The 8,353-nt window shown below is 45.7% G+C and overlaps 1 long non-coding RNA gene across 1 annotated transcript in view; it reads right to left on the reverse strand.

The window, feature by feature from the left end:
• LOC119466455 (uncharacterized) overlaps positions 1–8,353 on the reverse strand; it is a 13,679-nt gene extending 5,326 nt beyond the window's left edge. Inside the window, exons 1-3 of the long non-coding RNA XR_005195134.2 lie at positions 8,250–8,353; positions 7,957–8,146; positions 6,118–6,301 (exon numbers count right to left, since the gene is read on the reverse strand). This is a non-coding gene — a long non-coding RNA (uncharacterized LOC119466455). The remainder of the gene's footprint in view (positions 1–6,117; positions 6,302–7,956; positions 8,147–8,249) is intronic.

Genomic DNA, 8,353 nt, shown 5'->3' on the forward strand with positions numbered 1-8,353 from the left:
AAAGTTGTTGCTTCTGCAATACTGTCTTCAAAATAGGATCCTTGAGAATATTACAGTATAACTGTCGTTCTATATTTGCTGCTTATACAGATTTACATTGTCTTACCGTTCAGTTAAATGCTGATATAATCTTGTTGCATGAAACTTGGCTTATACACCAGATAAAAATTTTCATTAAAAAAATTATCGTTCATTCTGATTAGATCGATCTTTGATAGGAGGTGGTTTACTGACACTGATATCTTCCAGAATTTGTCATAAGGCAAAGATAGCTCTAAAGCCCCTGTCCTCCGAGTATGAAATACTAGTGTTAGACATAAGCCTTCCGGCCTGTCGGCCATTTTTTGTAGCCAATGCCTATTTTCTCTCAGGTGTTCACGACACGCGCCCTTTGGATACTATCGTTACTACTTGCGGAAAAGATGTTTTACTAGCTGGGTACTTTAACTACCACCATATTAAATGGGGATTAAAAACAGATCAGAGTGGCAATCGCTTATGCAACTGGTCCCAGGACAATAATCTTACGTGTGCAAATTCAGGACGACCTACTTTCATCAGAGGTTAGGTTGCTTCTGCCTTAGACTTGACTTTTGCAAGCTCAAGCATTTCCCTGGCCGCCTGGTCGACTGTTGATCATGCCACAAATAGCGACCACATACCGGTCATTTTTTATATTTTACGTCCAGTTACCTCCTCCCTTTCTAATACGCGTACTTTCATAAGCTACAGTAAATTTCAAAAGTCCTTGCGATCTGCATTGGCTTCTCTGACTGATGTTAGTCTCAAATCGAAAGCACTGAGCATATGTTCTGTTTTAAACAATTCGCGGGAAAGATCTCAATTAGTTATACAATCAGTTTAAACGAATTCTTCCCTTGGTGGAACGATGACTGTTCGCGTGACTAGAGGCGAAGGAAAGCAGCTTGGAAAAAACTGTTACATAATCAATGCCCTCAAAACTGGCTGGATTACAAATTCTATGCAGGTACTTTTAGGCGGACAGTGTTGAAGGCTAAAATTAAGTACGACAACCAGCATTTTGCATTTATTTCTAAATCAAATAATAAACGCGCACTATTTAGTTTTCTATGCTCCAAGAAAATGATTCTGCGACCAATAAATGCAGAATCCGCAGTTTTGTCGCTAGAAGAAATAAAGGATTTGTTGGAGGTAATCGCTAGAGGGCTAGAACGTCACTTTTCTTCCCAACAACCATTATCTCCATTGCTATCCCCATCTGAGGAAGATTTCACCGAAATTTCGATGGCTGAATTATCAGGTGTCTTACTAAGCTTTCCATCAGCGGCTCCGGGCCCCGATGGAATCACTTCGACCATGCTAAAAATTTTATATAAAGAATCACAAGAATGTTTATTAGACATCATCAATTATTCCATCAGATGGGCATGGGTTCCATTGGAATGGAAAATTGCCAAGGTTGCCTTGCTTAAAATTGCCTTGCTTAAATTGCCTTGCTTAAAAATCCGGGTGACGGCTATATATATATATATATATATATATATATATATATATATATCAGACAATATCAGGCCAATCGCGTTAACTTCAAATTTCGTAAAATTGATTGAAAGAGTTATTAATATTTGTGCCGTAAATTTTCTTAATGAGCGATCGATTCTGAGTCCGAAATAAATTGGTTTCAGATCACAGTGCTCTATATGGCAGGCCCATATTGACCTTGAAAGCCGTATTCAGTTGGCACGGCACCAAAGGCAGTATGCGGCATTAGTCACTCAAGATATCTCAAAAGCATATGACAGTGTTGAACATGTGATATTGATCAATCAGCTTCAGAACATTAACTTTCCAAAATACCTTCAAGCATGGATTGCAGAATTTTTAAGGAACAGAGAATTTTATTGCTTCCAAAGCGGCATTTCTTCGGCTAGGTACGCGCAGTCAAGAGGCGTTCCACAAGGGGCAGTACTTTCACCAGTATTATTTAATATTCTAATGAGTTCCATCCCATGTCATGACGATGTACATACTTATGTGTACGCTGATGACATAGCGTTTTTCTTTTTTTTTTCATCGGCAAATGACATCCAAAAACTTTATCAAATATAACAGACATACTTGTCTGCTATAGAAAGATGGCTTGATGCGATGCATCTCGGTCTTAACGTTAACAAATGCTCAGTGCTAGCGTTTCCATTAAAGGACCCCATATATATTTCTCTCTCCTATCATCTAAATATTATCCCACAAGTAGAGACAGTCAAGTATCTTGGTGTGATATATGACGGTTCACTGTCTTTGAAGGCGCACATTGACTATATATTGCAACAAGAGGTGTTCGTGCGGTTGGCTTGCTGCGTAGGCTGAGCAATAGTCGATCAGGAATGCGAAGAGCAACGCTTTTAACAATTTACCGCATGTATGTTCGGCCGGTATTGGAATTTGGATGTGTACTGTACTCTGGAGCTCCTGCATATAAACTTCGCCCCCTTGTTCTTCTGGAGAGGCAGGCCTTGCGACAATGTTTAGGGCTACCTAAATTTGTATCAAATGAAGTTTTACATCTGGAAGCTAGAATGCCATCTCTTGTTACGAGGTTTCGATTATTAGCTGTGCAGTCATATTTAAGACTATATGAATCCCCTATAAGGCGTTCACAAACAGTTTTTATCTCCCAGCCGGACTTGTTTTTCGGCTTGTACCTGGCCACGATTCCACACACCACAAATTATTTTTATTCAAACTCTCCTAGATCCAAATTCGTGAGGTGAGTCCTGTTGTTTACAACACCAATTCCATTAAAATTCAGTATGATGATATTTTTCCTAAAAATGCAAAGGCATTATCTTACCGCATGCTAAGCTCAATCTTAAATGATTACTTTTTGCACGTTCTGATCGAGACAGTTATTGCCACTGACGCTTCTCAAAATGAAGAAAAGTGTGGAATTGGAATATTTTCTCCTATTCTTGATTCGTAGTTCTCTCTTCGCCTCCCAGACTTCGTACCGATCTTTCTAGCGGAATTTTTAGCTGTCGTTCTAGCCCTCCGTAAACTCAATACATCAACATGTTCCACAGTGGTCGTGATGGATTCTTTATCTCTGTGCTCCTCCCTCACAGCTTCCAATAATTCCCCGGTTTCGCGAGCTTTCAGATCGTTAGTGCCCCCTCACTTAGCTTTGATTAGATTGGTGTGGGTGCCAGGGCGTAAGGGCCTATTTCTAAACGAAATGGCAGATTCGTTGGCGAAAGCGTCCCTGAATGGCCCGGTCATTCAAATCCTATCGGTTTCAGCTTTCATCATAAGGGCTAGATTTCGGAGAAAAATGACGCTGCGTGAATTTCACGCCCCTTCTTTAACAAACTCGTCAGATTTTCAGCACTTGTCGCATTATTGGAATAGCAAACTCTGTCAAACGCGATCACTTGAATTCATAATCACTAGACTACGCTGCAGAATTCCATTTTTAAATTTTTACCTAGACAGAGCTGGTCTGGTTCTCTCACCGAACTGTCTCTATTGTGGACAACATGAAACATGACAACATGAAACATTTTCTCATTGTCTGTCAAAGATATTCTGAATTGCGAAAAAGAGCCTTAGAAACACCGTTCCGCCTTCTTAGATTAAAATTAAATGTTCAAAATTTACTATTATTGGGGGCCTCTACCCTTGGGCACAGCGACAGGAAGGTTGTCGATGCCATCCAGGATTACATTGCAGGGTCAGAAAGATTTAGATTGTAAAATCAGGGCTTAGGGTTCCGAAATATTTTTACAAATTTGATGACCAGCTGTTTATTTCTTTTTTTAGTCTTCATTTATTCCTTTATTCTAGTCAAGTTATGTGATATATTCCACCTATTCATTCTCATATGCGTACGTATTCCCAAATTTATGTTTGCAGTACTTTATAAATCTCCTTTCTCATTGTTATATCGAACTATCCGGTTCTTGGCCAATCCCCCAGAGTGGGTATGTGCCACTAACACCACGGCTCTACATATATATATATATATATATATATATATATATATATATATATATATAATATGTCCCACTGCGTGGCTTACACCACCTCGCAACCGCGCGCGCGTCCCCATTTGCTGCGAATTATTTTCGCCTTTACACGCGAAATCGTTGCACACTATGGGTTTGACGCTCGCTCAGGCTTGACTCGTGAAAGCAGCCAAAAGTCATATTACATACACATGGGAGTCGACTGCACGAATCTAATGTGCGCGTGAGAATTAACTCAGCGTCGGAAGTGAGAGCTCGCATTACGCGACCGGACCAGTCAGCGTCAGCCGGATCATGTTCGACGTATCGACAGGGTAGCGACGGAATTAAGTAAAAACATTACTAAACCTTATCTGCGAGAAAAATGCAACTTGAGTACCTTACTAAAATCTAGGCAGAACTCTCGTAGCGCTCTCGTAGCGCGAAAGGCGCCGCATGCTTAGAATTAAGACCACGTACATAATTTTAAATGTGTTTTTTATAATCTGATTATTATCAAACGCCTTAATGATTTTGTTCACTATGTTTATTCAACTTTTTTAGCAGTTCCCTGCGCTACCTCGCCTTCACAGGTGGTTTGGCGGCGCTTGCATTCGCGCCTAACTACGCCCACTTGTGCGCCCATCTCGCGGATGGTTTAAACATGGCGGATGGCGTCGAAGCGGGGAGTGCTGGAGGCGTGGTAGAGTGAGTGAAATAACTTTTATTTTAGGTCCGGCGAGGACGCGAACTCGTCGTGCACCCGGCTAGTCCCACGTCGGGACCGACAGGTCTAGCCCACAGGCCCGGTCGCGGGCACGCCGGACAGCCAGGATTTGCTTGTCTAGAGCGGGGCTACGCAGAAGCGAGTCCCACTCATCCTTGCTGAACTTGGGGTATCTCGACCCGCACTCCCAGAGCATGTGTGCTAGAGTGGAGGTCTGCCCGCAGGACGGGCAGGCGTCGTCGCGATATACGTCAGGGTAAACTTCGTGCAGAACGGCCAGACACGGATATGTGCCAGTCTGTAAAAATCTAAGAGAAACAGCTTTCGCCCTATTCAATTTGGGGTAAGGAGGTGGAAAGACCCTCCTGGACATGTAGAAGAATTTTGTTACCTCGTTGTGAGTAACGGGAGCATCCCTGTGGCCGTAGGGGGGAGGGGTGTCGGCTCTCCTTACAGAGGAAGCGCGGTCGGTGAGGTCGCGCGCAGCCTCGTGAGCAGACTCATTGAGGTTCGGGGGAGCACCCTCGACCGACCCTGCGGGAGCTGGAAACCAGTGAATCGAATGATGCGTGAGAGCATCCGGATTGGAGACGCTAAGAAGACGAGCAGCTTGCTCGGCGATGCGACCTTTCTGAAGAGCCCTAACTGCTGTTTTGGAATCGCTATAGATCTCAGACCCACGACCGTCGAGCAGGGCGAGGGCGATGGCGGTTTGCTAGAATTCAATTTAATTCCGGGGTTTTACGTACCAAAACCACGATTTGATTATGAGGCACGCCGTAGGTGGGGACACCGGATTAATTTTGACCGCCAGGGAATCTTTAACGTGCCGCCAATGCACAGGACACGGGCGTTTTCGCATTTCGCCCCCATTAAACCGCGACCTCGTGCTTAGCAGCTCAATACCATAGCCGCTAAGCTACCGTGGCGGTTGTCCGGAGGCGTGGTAGAGAGGTCGTTGACGTCATTACCGAGCCACCAGCGCTTGGCCACGCCTGTTCACCAAACTCTAAGAATATATAGCTCTGGTGAGAATCAATGTCGATGGACAAGAAGAATGGAAAATAAAAATAATCGATGCATAATACTTTTACACCAGCTATTGAAAAAAAAAAAAGAACGTTCGAAACGTCTCAGGAACATTACCCGCCGTGGTTGCTCAGTGGCTATGGTGTTGGGCTGCTGAGCACGAGGTCGCGGGATCGAATCCCGGCCACGGCGGCCGCATTTCGATGGGGGCGAAATGCGAAAACACCCGTGTACTTAGATTTAGGTGCACGTTAAAGAACCCCAGGTGGTCAAAATTTCCGGAGTCCCCCACTACGGCGTGCCTCATAATCAGAACTGGTTTTGGCACGTAAAACCCCATAATTTAATTTTTAATTTTTTCAGGAACATTCAACTTACGCTTCTTGCATGGGCAATGGTGTTCGTATACGGCATGATGACCATTGGAGCAACGTTGACCAATCTCAGCCAATGGTCCACATGTATTCTTCCCGTTGACTCTCACGCAACACTGGCTGCTCTGATCGCAGTGCTGTGAACTTTCGCAGTCGTTGCCGCTTGTTGGTCCCCAATCAATGTCGTCCTAACAAAAAAATAGGATCAAACAGAATGTGAAACCAGCTAGGCTCGTCTGAAACGCATCAACGCATGCTCACACATTGACCCCACTCCAACACATATCACAATACATATAAAGCAGGCTTGACAAGTATAAGTGATCTCTTGCAAGGTTCTTTATTTTTCGGTGGATAAAGAATGCACGGAGTTATCTGATATTAGAGACATTTGCAGTGCGAAGGTGGTAAAAAGGAACACCATAGAAGACAGAAAGGACGACGGGACAGGAAGGACTTATTTTACTGTCCCGAAAGAAGTGCAACCAAAAAAGTCACAGGCCTGCGTGGCACACGCAGGCGCAGCACAGTGACAGCGTAAGCTGATGGAGCGGCTCAAGAGTAGCTCCAATTTCGGCACCACGCACACCAGGGTCTTTGTGACAAAGTCTCTTCGCCTCGCTTTGATGAGAACGATCTGAACTGTCCGCCCGGCGTCGACGGCGAGCTGCGGCTTGTAATGCTCTCGGCATAGCAGTCTGCTGAGCCCGATGACGCCTGGTTGTATCCGCGCACGTATCTCTACGATTAGCTTCTTCAGCAGCGGTTCGTACCTTTCGAGGAGACGCCGTAAGGTGTACCGAAGAGGCACGGCCGCTGGAAGAGGTATCCAGAATAGGTGGCGCACATCTCACATCAAAATCGCGTGATTGCGCGACTCGTCCAAATCGCATCTCGTTGTTTACGCCTGCGCATGCTGCGTTTGCAGGCACCTTAACTAGATTGCGCCCTCATACTGGCGGAGGCTCGGGTCGTCCAATGGCTGCGGCGACCATCGCGAACCGAAACGGCTATTGGAATGAGCCCATAACAGCTTACGCTGTAAAAATCAGCAGCCCCTCCCCTGTCGAGGAAATGGTGGTAAGAGAAGCTTGTCCTGTGTTTCTCTGGTGTTCCTCGGAACGAACTGCACAGACGAGTACCACGTTGTGCTCGAACCACAACCAGTCACACGCACTGCAGCTGGCTTCGAAGTTACGATTGACAAACTCGCGTTGAAACCTCGCCGTCGCACCGGTGAAGTTGGCGCTAGCGTTGCCGAGGCGTGCACCACCGTTGTCGGGTTCCCGGATGGCAAGACGACGCTGACGTTTCGCCTGAGTTTCGGAAGCTCTCACGCTAGAATCGGCACGTCGACGACGAGCCCTTTCCGGAGCGAGTTCTCGGCGCCTGCTCCTCAGTGGCACGCACCACGTCGGACCTTCCCATCCTGGCGCCGAAACTGATCTGAGGCAAGGGAAGACCGGCGGAGCACGCGCCAACCCCCTTTCCTTCCCTTTCCCTCCCCGTGACACACCAAACGTCCCTGATTGGTCGCGCGCGTCAAGTGATCCGGCGCCGGCGCAACTTCCCCACCTGCTCTTTCTTCCTTCCTTTCTTTCCTTCCTTTCTTTCCTTCCTTCTTTCTTTCTTTTTTTCTTGTCCCTGGCTCATACCCGCACGCGTGAGTTTTTGCGTGACTACAACGCCACCGAATAACGTATATAACGTTTAATAACATATACGTTTTTGCTACGAGGAAACATGTGACACCAGCGCCTCCTATCCACAACCAGCACAAATACTGCCACCATTTTAACGACCAGTATATCCGGAAGCATCAGGTATAAAATGGGACACTTACGCCACTGCTGCTATCTTCTGTTGCGGCAGCACATTTCGTGATCGTGTGCGTAGCAATCAACATGACAGCGGCGAGCAAGTGAACTCTAAAGTACATTTCGTTGCGACGGCTTGCGATAAACAGTTGGTGCTCGAAGCTTCTGCCGCAATTCTCCGGTGCCTCAGGCAATCTGCTCGTTTCACAGAGTCCCCTGCACCATGCAGTAATACATGCGCCAAAGACGACGTGCAAGCATCATTTAATTGTCTAACAAGAATGAGCATGCGCAGCTGACATACTGGCCTCATACTTACAAACTGGCTTACTCTTCTGCTGCACAAATAGGTGTCCGCTGTTTTCCCTCAAGACCTTGCGATGCCTCCTTTTTCTCACCGTATATATATATATATATATATAT

This window comes from Dermacentor silvarum, chromosome 10 (genome assembly GCF_013339745.2).
Source record: "Dermacentor silvarum isolate Dsil-2018 chromosome 10, BIME_Dsil_1.4, whole genome shotgun sequence".
In the NCBI taxonomy this organism is placed as follows: Eukaryota; Metazoa; Arthropoda; class Arachnida; order Ixodida; family Ixodidae; genus Dermacentor; species Dermacentor silvarum.